The following is a 21,988-nucleotide window of genomic DNA, read 5'->3' as shown; positions in this document are numbered from 1 at the left end:
CAACGAGAAAAGTAGAATTAGACATTTATCTTCATCTTAAATACTAACATCTATTGATGCACGTTGAATTAAAATTAACTTAAAAGCATTCAAATTTTAAGCAACAAAATGTCCATCCCTCATTTTCAAATAATACAAATTTCTTTTCAAATGTGGCTTGTTAAACAAACTCTTAGTTTGATAGATATCACCTATTTTCCTTAATAACTTGTATGCGATGTCTTTTGTAGAGATATTCGAGAGGACAAAGATAGTGAGACACAATTGAATGGTTCTTCGTGCCTTCTTGTCTAACTTTTTCCACTCATCATCTATCAAGGTAGAATCCTTTAGTTTCTTTTATTTTGAAACCGACAACCACTAATCTCTCTCTTTGAGGATATATTTTCAGCTTTCAACTTCCACATCTCATAACCAGTACCATTGAACTTATTAATATCTAGACAAGAGGTGGAGGCCATGTTGTACAACCTTTCTCAAATCTACAAAAAACCCACAAAACAAAATCTCCCATCACACCAAAAAACCTTCAACACTTATAGAGAAAGTGTAGTGTCCCCACTTAAGACCTTGAATTCAACGAGGGGTTATATACAATTAGATGAGTTTTAACTAAAGGTTCAAACTTATTCTTATTCCCTACCAACAATTGTTAAGTGTCTCAATTATAAAAGAAGATCAAATAAAGTATGGAACCTTTGCTAAAGCTCAACAAAGAAGGATATCAAAGACACTGGAATCATCATTCATATCTGTGTTGAAGAGAATGATTAAACTCAGTATTGCTAAGGAATGTCGCCCTTGACCAAAGGTTCTACAATAATATTTTCAATATAATTAATAGACAATGACTAAACAACATGCAGTTAACGATTAATATGAAGATATTAAAGTTGGTGACTCTTAGCTATCTACAAGCCAACACCATATGAAGTTTGGGACTAATTTGTTAAGATGATGGCAAGTTGCTATTAGAAATACTTATAATGAACATCAAATGAAGAAATGATATACAACAATGTGTTACGGTGATATGTAAATCCCAAACATTAGAAAAGTCAACACCCAAACTAAGTCAGCAACTATCTTCATCTCATATGATCGACGTAGTCTCCCAAGCTCTTAATTCCTATGGAAAGTCAAAAGCTATTTAATAGAAGACAACATTGAAATGAAGACAATGGCAAATAATATCAATGAAGACAATGGATTCACTATCGATGATGATGGAAGTATACATGTAATCAAGATGCCATTAGTATTAATATCAATCAACAAGGATATCAACAATTACAATAATCAAACTTCGATTATGTATGAAGTCAACATGAAAGGTTGTGATTAGTAAAGGGGGTGATAATGGGTAGGCACAAATCATGTCTCTTGCAACGTGACTATCCCTCCAACTAGAAGATATAAGAGGGAGATGGATCACATTCATTTAAACATTGATCATGTTTATATCTTCTTTCTTATTTCAATTTGGAAGAGCTCAAAGTGAGCAAGGCTGAAGGCCCATAATTGGGTGCATATTTCAAGCAATCGTATATCAAAAACAACCTCATCAAAGTGCAAGATATCATTGTCATATTTGAAATAACATATCTCATCATCATTACAAGTTATTATATCAAAATTAGACACAACAACTATATCGTTTTAAGCGATCATACAAGTTAGACATTGCATGATTTAAGTGATTATATCTAAGATGATAGTCCATATTGCCATAGGCAATATCACTTTACATATCATTACATATTTACTTTGTCATATTTGATACAACAAGTGATTGTTGCACTTAGTGCAAATAATTCATCAATTCACTTAAGCATACTTTTTAGTTGTACAAATCAAAAAGAGCAAGTGGAATTGATTATTGTCATACCTTATATAATTGTATTCATATTTCCAAATGCATAAGTTTATTGGAAAAATAAAATATTGTAATTCTAAGGAATTTAAGTAATTGTCTCACAATTCATAGTTATCTTAAAATAAGACATTATAGAAAGGTGTCTCTCCCTCAACATAATAATTAGCTCTAGATACCAAAAGATGTAAGAAGAGGTGAAGAAAGCTTGCAATATGAACTTAAAATTTATATTATTGTAAATCTAAAACTAATATTAACCCTTATCAAAGTGATTATAAAATCAAAACAAGAACAAGAAAACCATTACATATGAAACACCAGGTTTACGTGAAGAAACCCTTTTGGGAAAAAACTCCACCACAAAAAGATAGGAAAGTATATTGCTAATCCAATGAAGAATGCAACAACAATACACTTACTTGTAGACCTTTGTAAAATTTGGCAACACTCCAACGTTACCCTGTAAATTAAACAAGACTGAAAATGAAGAACACTAGCTTAAGGCACCAATTTATAAGAATGAGGATGAATACCACTATGGTATCGCCAAAAAAAAGGCAAAAAATCCACCAAGAAAAAATCACACCTACCTCTCGAAATAGCCTCTTACAGATGCTCTTACAACCATCATAAGACATTTTTCATGCATGTGTACTTGTGTAAGGATTCTATCATAAATATTTTTATAGATGTTGTTATAGTAAAATGACTGTCATAACCATTATATATTCTCTTACAACTCCTAACAAGTGTCCAATCACCTCAAAATATAAGATTCCAAGAGGGGTTTGTTGAGTTGTTGAGATTGTTGGGAGATTGTTGTAGTTTGTTGGATTTGGTTGTTGGACTTAGATATGTTGTTTTCATTAATGTCAACGTATTGTTGTGATTTTTTCCAGTGAGCTTGTGAATATTTCCTAATCCGGTTTGCCGTTCTTTGGTTACCGGTTCCTGGTGTTCCTATTGGTGTTCCAGTTGATATTCCCTTCGGTATATTCCAGAATGATTAGATCTTGTGCTGAGACTATGGGATGTTGTTTGGGATGATCTTATGTATCTTCATTTTAGATGGCTTGTGATTTGGTGACCTGCAAGTTATCTTTCTTCGTGACAGTTGTTGTTTGGTTGTGCTCTTGAGCTTTGAGATGTTGACCGATGAAGATTTGATTTGAGGTGTGGGTACAACTGTTCCAGATGATTATAATGTGTTTGATGGTGTCTCCTAATTGTGTCCTATTTGTTTTGGCAACCCGCATTGATCGTTGTGCGAGTTTTGGTGATTTCTATCAACTGGTGATGATTTCTGTGTTATGCGGTATTTCTGGTGGTGTAATGTGTTGCGATTGATCTTGGCACGATTTTCAGTGGATGTGATCATTTGGGAATTTGAATTAGGTCCATGCTATGTAATGTACATCATAATATTGGTCTGGTGGCCAATCTTTGTATCGTGTAATGTAATTTTTGTATTTATGAGTTGAGGGTTGAGGGTTTAGCCAACCTTGCTATCAAGGTTGATGATTTGTATATATAGGTGATATAATTATGTAATTTAGTTTTTGATGTGATGTTTACATTATCAGAGAGAGTTGTGTGTGTGAACAAGAGATATATCATTCGGTGAAGTGTTGTGGTGAGATTGGTGTTATAGAGCAGACAACCGTGCTTAACCAGAGCTGTTATCAGGCATATGTAGATGCTACTATTGCAGTTCATTTCATCCATATTGTAGTCCGATTCATTTTGTAAGTCAGTGAGACTTCCCTGAGAGTTGGAGCCTTCTGGGCATATATCTTTTGGGCAGTAAGCCTGAACGCATGTGCATTTCCCATTGTAATATTTTCACATACTATTGCAGAGTATCATCTTATTGTGGGTAGGTTTCCACTGTGGTTTTTCCCTTGACTGAGTTTTCCACGTCAAAAATCTTGGTGTTGTGTGTTGTGTTGCTTGTTTATTGCTGTAGTTTATCAGTTTATGCTTTGGTGTTTGATTATCTTGTTCCGGTGAGGACTGATTCAACCCCCCTCTTAGTCTCCCTTCTTGATTTCTGCTAACAATTGGTATAAGAGCTAGATCATCCAGTAGAATCTTAATCGCTTGGGGAGATCCGAGATGGCAACTCAAGGTATTCTTTTCAAGAAGGATAGTCTAAGGTTTGATGGAAGCAACTATACTGTGTGGAAGAACCGGATGGAGGTGCACTTGAAATGTCTTGGAGAAGATTACTGGACGATTACTAAGAATGTCTATGTTGTTCCTCATAATGGATCATCCACTCCTGATGAAGTTAAGGAAGATTAATATAATATCAGAGCTAAGGAAGCATTACTTAGTGCCCTAACTGATTCTGAAATGACAAATGTAATGGAACTTCAGACCGCACATGATATCTGGGTGAAGCTTGAGATCCTGTATAAAGGTTGTAGACACCTAAAAATGTCTCATTGATCATGTACTAATTATTCCTCCAATTAGTTAAATAATTCTTTAATTATTTAAGTAAGTTAATTAATCTTATTCTTCTAATTCATATTTCTTCATCATCTTACTAATTATTCTATTTTTGATTCTATCATCATTTAATCATTGAACCATTTTCTAATGTTAGTTAAATGTTTATTATTTAATTAATTCAGATTAATTCCTCTATTTAAATAATCTTTATTATTTAAATAAATTCTTTTTCAATTTCTATCTCTATTCAATTAATCAATTAATCATTAACCCTTTTCTAAATATTAATTAAATATTATTATTTAATTAATTATGATTTTAATCTTTAATTTAAATAATCTTTATTATTTAATTAAATTCAATTTCTAAATAATTAAATAGTTTCTTTAAAATATTTAATTAACTAATGAATTCTTCAATTCCAAATCCCCAAATTCTAATTTCTTCTAATTTCAAATACATGTGCATGATTTCAAAAATCAAATTGAAAATCAAAGTCAATTTCTAAATATATTTAGATAACAAATTGAATTTAAAATAAATTCAATGTTTGAATTAAATCTCATGCAAAGATTAAATTGAAAATCAAAGTCAAAGTGCAAGCACATGCTAAATTAATTAATTAATTCAATTATCTCTTCATTCCTATTTCTATCTTTTAGTTAGCTTTTTCTAAATAAAGCTCTCAATCAGCTTTCAATCAGCTATCTATCCCATCCTCTTTATTTATTTCAATCCCTCATTTTCATCTCTCAATCAACTTTTTTCTCAATTAGTTGACTCATTTTATCTATTCAATCAATTCCGTTCCACCTCCAAATCAGCAATTCAACTATCAATCAACATGTGAGCTCACCTAAGTTCCACCTCTCATTCAATCCTCTCCAATAATCTATAAATTGAGCATTCAATCTCCATTCTCTGAATCACGAACTTTGAATCTTTGTGTCATTTGCAGGTTGCTAGCGCGATATCTGAGAGCCACCATACCACAAAGAAGAGAAGAACAATGGAAGCCATGATGCACAATAGGGAGTTCTATATTGTTTAGAATTATTCTATATGCATCTATATTTCATTGAATTTGTTTAGAATTCTATTAGGATAGGGATTCGTGATTTCCCTATGATTTCTAGTTGATTACATTGTGAATTTTGGCATACGACATTCTGGCGAACCCGACGTGAACTAATAGCAATTTAACCTTCTCAGTTTTCTGTGTGATTTTGCAGATCGTATGGATTTTTTTCATTTTTTGCAGGTTTGTATGGATTGCATAACAGAGTCAGAATCACGCAATCACATTTATACAATCACGCAATCGCGTTTATACAATCACGCTATTGTATAGACATGATCACACAATCAAGCACACAGGATCACACATTCGTGCGGAACCCATCACTTAATTGTCTAGATTGTGTCACGCAATCGATCAGATCCTGATATGCATTCATTGGTTGGTTTATGCATTCTGTCTTTCTTATTTTCCTCATTAGCTACACTTTGTTTTGTCTTGATTCTATAGTAAATTTGTTAAATCTGAATATGCTTTAATTATGACATCTTATGGCACATAAGGTACAATTCAGGTTTTCGGGTGCAAGGAGGATGAAGGAACAAAGAAGACAAGCCAAATGCTATCAACAAATCCTAAAGGCAGAAAAGAATATACGAGATCTAGAGGACCAACCAACCATTGACAGATACAACATCCTAGTTCTCTCATATAGATCTGTGTATCATGCATTCGCCTAGATAGGATCATGCAATCATTTTATTAGTATCACACAATTGTTCTGTCAGAATTACGCAATCGCTCTATCAAAATTACACAATCGGTCATACAGAATCACGCAATCGCTCAAGTATCCTTACACATTCATTTTTTTATTGTTAAGCTTATGTTTTCTGTGGATTTTTCTTGGATTATTGATAATTTGTTTGCAGCATGTGGCGAATTTACAAAGAGGATCAGATTATTACTTAATCTTAAACACTCATGCTATCACACTTCAATTTTGGGCTTAAAATAAACTTGGTTAAAATGGACATGCATGTTATCACATTTCACTTTTGGGCTTAAAATAAACCTGGTTAAAATTGACATGCATGCTTTCACATTTCGGTATGGTGTTTTAAAATTGACATGCACATGCGTATCTCACACCTAAATTTGGGTTTTAAAATGAACGTGAATCGGGCTATCAATAGAATAACTCACACTTCATTTTATTTAAGAAAAATAACTTTTTATCGTGTTTGGGGTGGATCTACTATTGCATCAACTACCTTTCCACCTGCCTTCAACGTCTTGGGAGAAAGGGAGAAGGTGATAACAACACCGAATTTTTGTATTTTAGTAGTGAGGGGTATCTTTGACTGGGGATTTCATCACCCCACAGGGGTGCTTTGAATTGGGATGCATTGGGGATATCATCTCTCCCAACATACTCTCGAGCAGGTTTTTCGAGCTGCTATATAAATATACTGGTCAGGTGACTAGAGTGTTGAGTGAATTTGACATATGTGGGGGCCTTCCCTGCAACGATAAGCTCAACTAAAGTCTTAAGTGGCTTTCTCTGAGAAGTCGTTGTTGGATCAGGACACTCCAAAATTTTACATTAAGAACCAACTTAGTAGCCCAAATCCTACATTTAGTGATTCCGGGAGTGTGGATCGTACCCCATAGATACCCCTCATGTACCTTGAATTATGAGACAAAAATCCCTCGGTGATAAGATCTTTGGGGTAAGAGAGATTGGCATGCTCAAGAAGTGTGTGCCGTGGAGTGGAGCCAGTGCTGCCAGACTCTCTATCTGTTTGTCTTGTTTCGGTATTTTATTGTGGGGGCCTCATTGAATGGTGTCCACTTTATAGCCTAAGATTGTATTCTATGCTTTTATATGTATCGTTGTACTAGACCAGTATTGAGTCAGTATTTGGGCTATTTCAGGCCCTATCTTACGTATCTCTGAATTCTCAAAGTTGGTTAGAACACAGTTCAGTCAGCTATACCTATCTTCAAAAAGCTATTCCTAGATTTGGAAAACAACAAACTTGTCCTACACACAAAATTACTAGAAAGAAAGTTCATCTTGAAACATCTGACAATCCTGCAAACTCAAAATTTTACATAATTGTGACCATTGGCAGTCCTTACATAGTCCTCATTATCATCCTTAGAAGTTGCATAAGTCTCATTTATGTCCTCATTATCATCCTTAGAAGTTGCATAAGTCCTCATTTACATCCTTATTATCATCCTTAGAAGTTGCATAAGTCCTCATTTACATCCTTATTATCATCCTTAGAAGTTGCATAGTCCTCATTTACGTCCTTATTATCGTCCTCATATATGCCCTTAGATTTGGTCCTTATTAGATTTCATATACATCTGTCTTAGTCCATCATCATTTACACAATCATCCTAGAAAGTCATAACATGCATCTTAATGGGTCTCGCAGGTGATGGTTTGCTCCCATTCGAGCAACCTAATCTAGTGCCAAACGATGGTCAATGAGAAATCATTGACGGTTTAGGTAACTTGGCCTGGTAATTAAAGAGAAACATGCCTCATTATATAGGAGTCGAGTACGAGCTAAATAGAGAATTGCTCATAGAATTGATAGAGAAATTGCTACAGAACTTTTAAGAGAAGAGCTTGAAAAACTTGTGTTGCAAAAATCTTGAAATACTCAACAAGTCTCGCGTCAAAATCCTCAATAGAGAGTCTGGCCTAGTATTGCATATTCTATATTTAGGTTTAGAGTCTTACATTATTGTCGTCTTGCATTAGGTTCTAAACCATCCTCATATAGAAGTCTTAAATGCCTGTCACAAGGTCACAAAAGGCAAAAAGTAAGATGGACCCAAACAACGACCTGTCAGTAAATCCAACTTGGAACATGGACATATCAAGTAGTCAATAGTCAAATCCTCAGGAAATACCCACAATACATGAAATACAACAAAATTTAACACGCGAAGAGATTGAGTTAGCTCAACAAGACCCACATGTCCTTATGATTTTAGACACTCTTATACATAATGATAGGAACAATATCTCTCGTTGTTATTACAAAATGGGGCCAAATTACCTGAAGATTTTGATATCACAACAATCTTACCATTAGGAAATACTTTAGGTCCAAATAGCAGTCAAATACCACGTATGACACAAATGCAAGCGATGACCTCAAGTTTTCTTCAAAATGCACCAACATCATCCATACAAACAAATGTCATTTCAAACGCAACTTCTCAATCAAGTGAATCATCCTCAACAATAAGCATTAGCACACCACACAAGATATCCTAGCTTCTCACACAATACCGGTAATGTCAAGTGTCTCAACACCTATTCAAACACAAGTGTCTCATACAACAAGTGCGACTCAACCTCTGGTTTCCTATTCCATAGGATCTACATACAGTCATTAGAATACAAATCCAGGTTCCGCTAATACAATGAGTACAACCCAGTCAAACATGGGTTCACATGTCTCTTATTTCACAGTACCTAGCGGAACCCATAACACATAGAATTACAATTATAGTACCTTTCAACAACCTCCTAGTTATACTACCATGAATCCTTTTGTGGGAAATATACATGCGCAAAGTGTACCTCTGACTCAAACATATATATGTCCCAACAGGTACAGAATCTGCAACAACATATGGCAACTATGCAAACCAGTAACGATAAAAAGATCTACACAATGCAGGACTTATGTCCTTATCCTTTTGATCACACATTATGCATGTTGCCTTTCCCACCACATTTTGAAACACCAAAAATTTACAGATACCGAGGGAAAGGTGATCCTAGAGATCACATCAGAGAGTTTTTTACGACATGTATAGAGGTTGCAACTGAAGACACTTATCTAATGAGATTGTTTCCTAAAAGTCTGGGAGGCTCACCCTTGGAGTGGTTTTCACATTTACCACCAACTATCACATCATGGTGTGAATTAGCTAAACATTTCATTGCTAACTTCTCACATAAAATTGAAACCCCAGTCACTTTGATGGACACATGTGCCGTGAAACAATATGAGAATGAAACATTCACATCCTTCATACAAAGATGCAGAGCTCTCTATATAAGGTGCAAGACTATTATTCCCAAAGCAGAGCAAGTTGACATGTTCACAAAAAACTTATCCCTAAAATCAAGTACCCGATACAAATGAAATGTTTGACCACATTTAAAAAAATCACTGAAAAAGCCCTAAAGTGTGAGAAAGTACTAGTATAACAAGGTCTCATAAAATATGGCGATAACAACAACAATGATAAATCCAAATTTTGGTCAAACAACAAAAATGTGAGCAACGATGGTGTTGTAGACGCCCATACAATGAATAGAACTCAACCGATTTTGTCTTTACAAGGCCCAAGTCAATCATTTAGTCGACATACAGAGAATAACATTGTATCGACCAATGTAAACGCTACGCAAAATATGAACACAAAATTACCAAGGGTAAATGCTCCGAAAAGGAATTACACACCTCTAGGGGAACCTATTGAATCAACATTAAAAAAGTTGATACAGACAAACATGATAACTTTGCCAGAAGTAAGAGTATATGAACCGGGTCCTTTCAAACCTACATGGTGGAATGAGTGATTTCTGTGAATATCATCGTACTAAAGGTCACAAAACTCCAAGTTGCTATAAATTGAAAAACTTAATCCAAGAAATGATCGATCAAGGTGACATCATAATTGATACCAACAAAACTTCAGCAAACATGAATCATACCATCTTTAAAGATCCATTTGTCAAACATGATAAAGGGAAGGCATCTACATCGAGAACACAAGGCAATACAACTAACTACATAAAAGTCTCATATGACTATACTATTCATGCCATTAGCTCAAGGGATGTAGTAAATGATGATTCACAAGAAGCACTCAATAATGATGAGCAATATCAAGAGACTTACAACTATGATAACCAAATTTGCATGCTGTCAAAAGCACCAAAATATGATGAAGACAAGAATCTTTGTCTTATGGACTGGGGGCATGAAGAACCATTTCATTCAGGATGGTTTGAATATGAACTTATAGCACATATCATGGATGTCACACTTGCACATAATGACTATAGGAAGGGATATGAAATGAACCTTAATAACACAACATATGTTACAAACAATTCCCTCACAAGAGATGATACAGTGGATATAATCACGATAACTCCTAGAGACAAAGACCATGTCGTAGTTACTCGCAGATCTAAAGTAACTTTACAAAAGTACCAACAAACCCACCACCAATAGTAGGGACCTATAATGTTGAGCAACTCAAGAAAACCCTGGCACAGATATCACTCTTTGAACTATTGCGTATATCACTATCTCACAAAGCTATCCCGGACAAAGCACTTCAAGATTCAGTAGTTGACAGAGATATAGATGAAAATGCCTTCCAATCCATGGTGGGGAATTTGGCTAATGGTACCCATATTGCATTCACAGAACATGATATTCCCAGTGATAGACTTCTCCATAATGACCCGCTACATCTAGAAGCTTACATACATAAGAGAAGAATTAAAAGAGTACTTATAGATAGAGGAGATGGTCTCAACATCTGTACATTAAAGCTGGTTAAGGCATTGGGATATTTTGAGCTTCACATTGATCCTTCAAAAAGAATAAACATCAAAGCATATGATGATGAAGAGTGTCCTTTAAAAGGTGTAGTTACGCTACCAGTGCAAGTAGGACCTATAACAATAGAGGTTACTTTCCAAGTGTTGGACAGAGAACTAGAGTACAACATGTTACTGGGCCGCCCATGGATTCATACCATGCAAGTTGTACCATCAACATTTCATCAATGTGTTAAATTCTCGTATAATGGCATTGAAATCACCATAAAGGGTGATCCAAATCCATTCCAACACTCTAATCACTTAAAGGCAAGTGTAGGTAACCAGGTACCCATTAATCAAGGAGCACCCCTCACTATACAAATGGAGTCATTAACGATCATAGAAATACATAAGAATGCACATACAACATCTTCTTTGTAGATTAAGGATGTTAGTTGTGGAGAATACTATATTTCAAGTACCTCAAATGGAAAACAATTATCTCTTTCTCCTAGGTCTTTTGGGAAGCCTCAAAACACAGTAATGAAACAAGACAAAGGAAAGAAATAGTAAGATACTTAGATTCATGCTCTTTCATTAGGTGGGGAGATTTACAAGAAGAATCTCTAAATGAAGATGTTAATCACTGGATATACAGAGAAGAAGATGACATGACAATACCCAGGCTACCTTTAGATCAGTATGGTAATGGATTCAAGATGCTACAAAAACCTGGGTATGATAGTACCACTGGCTTGGGATCACAAAAGCAAGGAAGATTAGAACCCATTGTACCAAACAAAAATCCAAAGAATCAAGGGTTAGGATATAAACATGTACCAAATATAATAGAAGCAAGACAACATACACTAGATACACTAAATAGACCAAGGCTACTGTCAGAGTACATATCTCAAAGATAGTTGTCAACACGAGTATTTCCCTCTTCGTCTCAGACAAGCAAGAAAGCACCAACATCTCCTAGTATAGAATTAGATGGTGAAGATATGAGACAAACTCTACAAGAACCTAGCACTAAGTCACCTAGCAACACAGTATCTGAAATATCCACACAAGCAAATATGGTAATAGACACAAGCTTAGCACCAGTAAATGAGCCTAATCCTTGGTTGTTATCAATACTTTTGCCAAGGGAAACAACTCAAACTCCACCCAATGAATCAGACGAAGAAAGACTACAACGACTTGTACTAGGGTTAAGAAGGGCGACCACTATACAAAGGAGGCTCACGAATCTACAACAAAATCAGATGCAAGAACAAGAAGAGATAAGTGATAAACCTCAGAAGCTAAAACATACATAGAAAGTGAGACAAATTCTCGCGACTATGAATTCCTATCTGATCATGATTCCAACCCACAAACAATTGACATGATAGAGGATCACAAATCACCTATAGATGATGAAAATATATCAGGTCACTTAAATAACCAGGTATGCATGTTATCAGAATCTGTTACAATAGAAGGGAGCAATGAATTACCCCTTGTACACTCACATTTGATTGAATGGGGATGAGAAGGAAAACCAACTCTAGATTGGTTTAAGAATGATGAAGCTATTGCAAGATTCCTTGGTGTCAGAGAAGGGTTTCCACAAGGTGATCACAAGGAAGGATTTGTTGTAGACCTGGATAGAACAACATACTTTGGAGAGGCAAGTGCCTATGTGACATAAGATATGGATCAAAGTGATCGCAATGGCAAGAGTGAGTTAGACAATCTCCCCATTGAAAAAGAGAATTCAACATTACTCATGGAAGAAACTTAAGAAGTCAATATAGCAGAAGGAGAAGTTGTACATAATATTCACTTAGCAAAACCATTAAACCAGGAAGAAAAAGGAAAAATTCATACAGTTTTTCAAACAACGTCCTATCAATTTTGCTTGGTCCTATGCAGATATGCCAAGCTTAGATCTAGAATTGGTGTTACATCATTTACCATTGCTACCAGAAATTAAACCGTACAAACAAAAGCTAAGAAAAATGTGTCCAAAGATTGCATTACTAATCAAAATAGAACTCCAAAAGCTTCTGGATGTGTGCTTCATTTGACCTATTGACTATTTATAATGGATATCCAATCCGGTACGCGTGACTAAGCCCACTAGGGGCATAAGAATCTGTACCGACTTTCAAGATCTAAACAAAGCATTTCCTAAGGATGATTTCCCATTACCCAACATAGACATGATAGTTGACTTGACTACTGGGAATGAAATGCTTTCATTAATGGATGGTTTCTCAGGATATAACCAGATCATGATTGCACCAGAAGATCAATACAAGACGATATTTACCTGTCCATGGGGAACATACTGCTGGAACGTCATGTCGTTTGGTCTTGAGAATGTAGGAGCAACATATCAAAGGGCTATGATGACACTATTTCATGACATGATCCACAATATCATGGAAGACTGTGTGGATGATCTACTAGCTAAATCACAGACAAGAGAAGGTCACCTTGAATTCCTTGCAAAGACATTTGATCGATTAAAGTAGTACAATGTCAGGTTAAACCCTCAAAAGTGTGTGTTTGGTGTAACAACAGGCAAACTTTTAGGATTTATTGTGTCTAACAAAGGAATTGAAGTAGATCTTGCAAAGGTCAAAGCAATCATGGATATGCAACCTCCATCAAGACTTAAGCAGTTGAGAGGGTTACAAGGAAGACTACAGTCTATAAGAAGGTTCATAGCATAACTAGTAGATAAATGCCATCCATTTCAGTATTTACTCAGAAAAGGAGTTACCTTCAAGTGGACAGAACAATGCCAAGATTCTTTTCAAGATTTAAAAGTTTATCTTCTGAATACTCCAGTATTAGTTCCACGTACTCAAGGAAAGCCCCTATTACTATATATATCAACAAAAAACTCATCTTTAGGAGCCTTGTTGGCACAACATGATTATCAAGGAAAGGAAAGAGCAATCTACTATATAAGTAGAACCCTAATTGGATATGAGCTTAATTACACTCCTATAGAATGAGCATGTCTAGCAATGATCTTTGTATCTCAGAAACTTAGACATTATATGCTATCACAAAGTCCAACTCATCGCACGTTTTGATCCACTCAAATATTTGTTAAGCAGAGAAACATTGACTAGAAGATTGGCTAAGTGGGTCATGAATTTAAGTGATTTTGATATAGAGTATGTGGACAGAAAGGCAATCAAAGGGCAAATTATAGCAGATCAGTTAGCAAAGGATCCCTTGCAAGATAGTCACCCGCTACTAATAAACTTTCTTGATGAATTTGTGTTTACATTGACAACATTTACCATGTGGAAATTATACTTTGATGGGTCCTATACAAATCATGGAGCTGGAGCTGGGATTATTTTCATCACCCCTCAAGGTGATTCTATCCCTACGTAATTCAAAATAAATTTTCCCCGTATGAACAATATTGTTGAATATGAAGCTCTCATCATAGGATTTCGTACCGCTGTACGGTGGAGGATAAAAGAATTACAAGTCTACGGTGACTTAAAGTTGATTATAAATCAAGTCAATGATGATTATAACATAAAAGATGATAAATTGCTGCCTTATAAACAAATGGTAGAAGATTACAAAGAACATTTTAGTAACATCACTTTTGAACAGATTCCAAGGATACAAAACAAGGCAGCCGACGCCATGTCTATAGTAGGGTCTCTACTAAATATGCCTAATAATGAAACTCAGTTTGAGTTTATTGTAGAACAATTGATGATACTGTCATATGAGATTCCATCATCAGAATATGCATGTGTAATTGTGGGTCCTGAATCCCCATGGTATAATGAGATATATGCATACTTACATACTCAGTATATGTCTCCTAATTTGTCTAGAAATTAAAAGAAAACTCTTATTCGTCAGGAATCCAAATACATTATTATTGCTGACACGTTGTATAGAAAGGGATTTGATGGAACCCTTCTTTGATGTCTTGATGAAGAAGAAGCAGAACTTTCCCTAAAGGAGGTACATGATGGAATTTGTGGGGCGCATCAAAGTGGGCCGCCACTATCAAAGAAATTGTTAAGAACTGGATACTATTGGCCAACTATGGAAAAGGATGCCAATAAATATGTACAAAAATATAAACAATGTCAAATGCATGGAGACCTCATTCATGCACCGGCACAGGATCTTCAACCTATTACATCATCATGACCATTTTCACAATGGGGGTTAGATCTAGTTGGTAAAGTTAATCCTACTTCTTTCAATGGGCACAAATTCATCTTAACGGCTACTGAATATTTTACTAAATGGGTAGAGGCAATCCCCCTTACATACACCACTGGTAAGCAAATAGAAAAATTCATGCTTAATTATATTATCTATCGGTATGAGATTCCAATGTGCATAGTGACAGACAATGGACGTCCATTCAAAAATCAAGAAATGGGAGAATTGTGTGAAAAATTTCAAATACAACAGAGATTTGCAACACCCTATTATCCGAAAATCAATGGACAAGCAAAGGCAACAAACAAGACAATATTAAAGATCCTAAAGAAAATTGTCACTGATGCAGGACGAGACTAGCATCTCCAGTTAAATCCTACTCTTTGGGTTTATAGAACAGGAGTACGCACCCCTACAGGAGCAACACCATATTCATTAGTTTATGGTATAGAAGCAATACTACCTATTGAAATAGAACTACCATCTTTAAGAGTCTCCTTAAAAAAGCATCATATTAGAGGAAGACTATCGGGTTGCAAGATTACAAGAGCTTGAAATGCTCGATGAAAAGAGACAAGTTGCTTTAAATCATTTGCAAGGTTACCAGAACAGATTGAGAAGGAGTTACAATAAATGAATGTTGGCAATATACACTCAGATGAAAATGGTGGATGTTGTCATTGATGGCAACAAGGTTCCATAGGTTCAATCAGCAATAGACTTCACCTACCGGCATCGACAGATACAACAAGGCTTGTTCACATTGGCATCCAGTTTACACCTACAGAAGATTATACCGGAATTCCAGGCTGACTTGGCAATAGTATTGTTTATGCAAAATAAATTGTAATGTAAATAATAATTGTATGGATGACATGTTGTATTGTAAAGACTCATATATTTATGAGCTCTTGTAGGTCATTTGCAATATATGAAAGTGATGATATGAGATAGGATAAAGATATGATGGCGAATAGTATATGCATTTTGATGTGTTTATTTTGGAGCGAATAAGAAGCAGAGTTGAGTGAAGATTAATCTTTGTAAGAGGAATCATTTGACAACATACCAACTAGGGTTTTTGGCAGAGGCAGAACTGGTATCAGACATAGCATAACAACGAACTCATCCAACATTTTGATGCAAGTTGTAAGAGTTTATTTTTGTGTTTACATCAGTGTGATATTGTAGTCAGTGTGAATCCATTTTTGTTGTTGAGAAGTGAGCTCTAGGCAGTTGGCCTTCCTGCATGTGCATGCCCCTTTTGTACTAAGTAATATTTATTCATATGGCTAGTGAGTAAATTTTGTGGGTCACAAATCCCACCGAGGTTTTTCCCTTACCGGGTTTCCTCGTCAAAATATTTGTGTTATGGTGTGCATTTATGTTGATTCCTTTGTTTCTCTTTACTACATTATTATTTGTTTACCGGTATATTAATCTCAGTTACATAATTGCAAATAAGTTTAAATATTTCATCTACCGGTCAGACACTGATTCAACCCCCCCTCTCGGTGTCTTTGGGATTAACCAATTATCTAACAATTGGTATCAGAGCCTGGTCCTCTATTTGCAGAAGCCTAACAACTTGAGGAAGATTCTGAAACTGGTACCGATGGAAAGTTTGAGACAACAGTTGGAAGGGGATCTTGAAGATTTTGATGCAAAAAAATTAAAGAATATCAATCTGGAAGAAGAACTCAGATCTACTCGAGAATTCATCAAAGCACTTCAAGAAAACCTAGTCATGGCACAGAGTAAGAGAAAAGAATTGCGTGTCACTGCAAAAACAAGATGATGAAGAAAAAGAAACTCTCAGAGATATTGCAGAGAAATTGAGACAAGAGAACAATAACATGAATAATGAGATGCAAGAATTAACCATGAGACTATGTAAGGATATTGAAGATATAAAGAAGAATCAGGAAGATTTGGCCAGACGATTTAATGAAAGAGCAGATGAATCTATAAGGCTTAGTCATGAAAATGATATGCTTAAAATAGAGTTAATTCAGAGGCAACATGACAAAGAGGAACTTATGAGACAATTTAGCTCTCTAGAAAATGAGTTGGTCACTGCAAATGAATACAAAGATAAATTTAAAAAGAGCTCAGACAAGCTTGATGATATGCTGAAAAGTCAAAAACCTAATGGAGAAATAGTTGGACTTGGATTTGAACATGCAAAAGTTCTGGAACTGTAAATAATCATGATCACAACAAACCAGTAAGGCAACCCAATGCTTATAAATTCAACGACAAATGTTTTAATTGCAACAAATTTGGTCATAGAGAAAATCAATGCAGATATAAGAATAATCAGAATACAAACTCATCTACTGGTCAATGTTCCAAATACAATAAATATGGTCATAACTCAAATAATTGTAGAATGAATGTAAAATGCTATGCTTGTGGTAGATTTGAACATCTATCTAATCAATGCAGAACTCAAACCAGGAAAGGTTATGGAAAAGCTATTCAAAGAAACAATGTAACTTGTTATGCATGCAACAAGATTGGGCATATTGCAAAATTTTGCAGAAGCAAGAATTTACCGGCAAACAACAGAGGATCTAATGACAAAGGCAAGGAAAAGGTGAATGAAATCAAGCAAGAATTCTCTAAACAATGGGTCAAGAAGACAAATCAAAGAAATGATGAATCTAGCTCTGCACCGGCAGAACAAAGCAATCCTGCACCGACAAGAAATTATTCATCTAACTAAGGAATAATTCTTAGGGGTAAGGCAACTAATTAAAGATCATGCATTTTACCCTCAGATGATGGTAAGAAGTCATAATCCTTCTTTACTGACACATATGTTGAGTTACAACAGAAGTTTACTAAATCGACGAAGCATTTAATGCGACTGTTAGTTAACTTTTTGGCTATAAAGCATTGAAATTTCTCATTTCGACTCACCAAGAAGTCAAGTATTCAAAGAGCACATAAGTAGAGCACCAACATTTAAGAAACGAAACAACAAACATTTTCTAGGGAATCCAAGGTTTTCACTTGCATTCGACAGAAAAAGGTATTTATTTTGCATCATGGCTTCTTCATCTTTCATTCCTGGATTCATAGAAAACCCTACTGTTGTGGAGAATATCAAACGTCCTAGGCCAGTTTTTAAGATAATTCCTAAGATAGCTAAGATGGATGACTCTATTGGAGCATTTTCAAAAATTCTGAAGGGAGTCACATTCGCAAAAGACCCTAGGGCATACATTCACTGTAATATTGAAGATCTAGGGTCTGAGGATATAAAGAACATGTTTATGGAAGTCATCACAAACAACCAAGGTGTAATCAAACCTAAACATAAGATTGTGGAAGATTTAGGGTTCGTAGACATCCTTCATATGCCTGAATTTGAAGATGAAATTATCCAATATGTTCTAAGTAGAGTTCATGGTGAATTTTGATGGCTTGACTCCATCTTCAAAATCATCAGGGAAGTAATTAAAGTTGTTACATATTTACTCTGTACCGACACAAGGCCTGAGAAGAAGAAGAAAATTCCAAACAAAGATGTTATGAATCTAACCGATGCTACATCTGATAACAGATCACTCAGGGTATGTGACATAACTGATGACAATGTTAAATATGCCAGCATGGTTATTGGTTACAAGGTTGCACATACAAATAGGCTGAATTCTATTTCCAGTCTATGCATTCATGGTGCTTATGAAATGGTAAAGAACAATGCAAAAATTGATCTTTGTGAATGGTTAAAAGATGAATTGATAGATAACTTGGACAAAATCAAGGGTGATAAAAAGGGAACATTCAAATTTGGGAATTTAATTGTATGTTTGATGCTATACTTCTCAAAGGAGATTCCTGACATAGGTCATAGGGACTTTGCCTATGATATTTCTGTTGGAAAACAGATAAAGGAGGCAATTTACGACATGGGTTCAGAAGGAAACAAGTAGGTAAATGAATACTTCAAAAACTTTCAAGCAAGAATGAAGCAAAGGGAAAGAATCCCTCAGAGTATTGTTTATAAGTATGACAAATTGATATGCTTTGTTATAAAGAGAGATGAAATATGGATGAAGGCTATCAAACCTAGAACTGTTTGGGTAACTGAAATGGGATATGAAGTGGACACCAACATTTTGGAATCTTATGCCAAGATACTTCTATAGGCCCCATTGGAACCTACTGAGAAGATCTTTGGCACTGCTGAAACCATAAAGAAAGATGTTGCTATTCAGAAGCAAGGAAAGAAAAGGGATAAAATATTGAAAGATGCTTCAAAATTTGTCGAAGATGTCACCAAGGGATTATTGAAACTTGATCAGTTGAGTGGTGTTGCTGCAAGCGTGAAAGAAAGAAAGTTTGACCAGTAATCGGTAACACATGTTTCCCCTATTGTTACCTCATCCGAGACTGATAGTGACAAAGCTACTGAATTTAAAAGGGTGGATAGGAAGAAGAGAAAATCCTCACTGGCACTTGCTCCATCACCTAAGAAGACAAGGACACTTAGGAAGAAAGAACAGGTTGTGAGAGAGCCTAGCAGTCCGAAGAAGATTGCACAAAAGAAACCAGAACCAAAGGTATCTGATACACTTTCCCCGGAAGAGCTCATTAACGAAATAACTCAGGATGGTAATCTCAGCAATGTCAGTAAGTTTTATCATTCTTTTAATGATTCTGATAAGGACACTATTGAAGAAAGCTTAATATTGTATTTAGATATATATAAGAAAGTTCTTATTGAATTCATTGATGTTCTCCCTAATGATTTATATCTAAGGCTTGAGGCAAAAAGAATGTCTATCATGGAATTGGATAAGAAATTGAAGTTGAAGCACTATTGGTTGTTCATCCAGCTAAGTCTAGACAAGAAATAAATGAATTGATAGCAAAAGCTAACATAACTATTTTTGTAAGTGGTCACCGACAAGTAAGCCTCATGGTCGGTAGGACAAAGGAAATCACAGACAAGACAACAAACAAATAGGATATTTTCTTTGTGGAGAAAGAGGAAAGAGAAGAAAAAGAAAGACAAAAAGTTGATAAATCTTTTACTAAGGTATATCAAAAAGGAGATAAAGGGAAGAATAAGGTTGGCAGTGCTCTTGACTTAACAATAAAGGATAACTTACCACCACTGGCTCAAGACACCCCACAGACAGTAGCAGAGGCACAGGCAGAAGTGCAGAATCAGCACACAAAAAAGACATTAGAGGAAGAAAAAGGAACAGATACAGTTGATCCCAAGTCAAACATTCTATTCACAATGAAGGCTGACACTCAGGACATCAACATTACAATGAATGATACCTCTATTTCATAAATTGATAAAGAAAGTTTTGAAGAGAAGAAATCAGAATCTGTAAATGTTGAGATTTCTGACTCACCGGTCAAGGAAGTTGACACTCAACAATATATTGAGATATCAACAGATAAAGCACAAGAATAGACAACATCTGAACTGGCAAAGGATAAGAATGTGAATAAGGAAGAGGAAGTGGTAGCTGAACAAAAACAAAGGAAGGGACAAAGAAATCAGGAGAAGAGAAGAAAGATAATGCAGAACCTAGCACTTCTCCCAGTACTTCATCTTTGGATTTCAGACCAACAACTGTTACAAAAGTACTATTGGATTCTATAAAGAAAATAATGGAATGTAATGCCTTAGCATTTAAGGCAATCGCTGAATCTCTACCGATTTTACAGATGATTGTACCAGAGTGCAATGTAGATCATATTGTTGGCTCGATAGGTAAATTGGACACATTGTCTAAATTCATTCCTGCTAACATTCAAACATTAGATAAAATAAATGAGGAGACTATTCAAGAAAAATTTGATAAAGAAAAGGAAGCATTCTTTGGAAAAACAATAAAGGATTGTACACAACAGATTGATACACTGCCACTGACATTAAATTCTACCATTTTGGAGTATAAGGAATTATATCGGGAAGCTTGTAAACCACATCAACTATCAGAAGATATTGATGATCAGATAAGAAAAACTCAGAAAGAAATTGATGATATTTCAGATAACATAATTGTTTCTTTGGAACTAACATCAGTCATAGAACAGGAGATGGCTATATATGAGGAAAAGATTGAAAATCTTGAAAAATAAAAGGCAAGACTGAAAATGAAAACCAGGGAGTTGAAGAATAAGCTTGGTCCAAGACTGGACAATCTAATCACTCACCGGAATGCACTATCAACAGCTACAATTCAAGGAGATAGATCACTGGAATAACAAATGCACCATCTTATCAGAATGATCAAGCAAACAGAAACAATAATTATTGACAGTACGAAGTTCATGCAGGGTTTGAACTTAGTTCTGGCGGATATTTTTCAAGTTGTACACAATCGGCTTCGGGGTTCTAAGTAAATTTTTTAATTTTTGACATCCTTTTTCATTGATGTCCAAGGGGGAGTGGTATAGTGAGAAAAATGAAAAGATCATTTTCTCAGGGGGAGCACTCACCATTTTGGGTTCATAATTTTGATTTTTCTCATGAGTGTTGCCATCAATGCCAAAGGGAGAGATTGTTGGCATTATACACTCAGATGAGAATGGTGGATGTTGTCATTGATGGCAACAAGGTTCCACAGGTTCAACCAATAATAGACTTCACCTATCAGCAACGATAGATACAACAAGGCTTATTCACACTGGCAGAAGATTATCCTGGCATTCCAGGCCGACTTGGCAATAGTATTGTTTATGCAAAATAAATTGTAATGTAAATATAATTGTATGGCTGACATGTTGTATTGTAAAGACTCATATATTTATGAGCTCTTGTAGGTCATTTAAAATATATGAAAGC

This window comes from Cryptomeria japonica, chromosome 10, assembly GCF_030272615.1.
Source record: "Cryptomeria japonica chromosome 10, Sugi_1.0, whole genome shotgun sequence".
Taxonomy (NCBI): Eukaryota; Viridiplantae; Streptophyta; class Pinopsida; order Cupressales; family Cupressaceae; genus Cryptomeria; species Cryptomeria japonica.
This window is presented reverse-complemented; position numbering follows the sequence as displayed.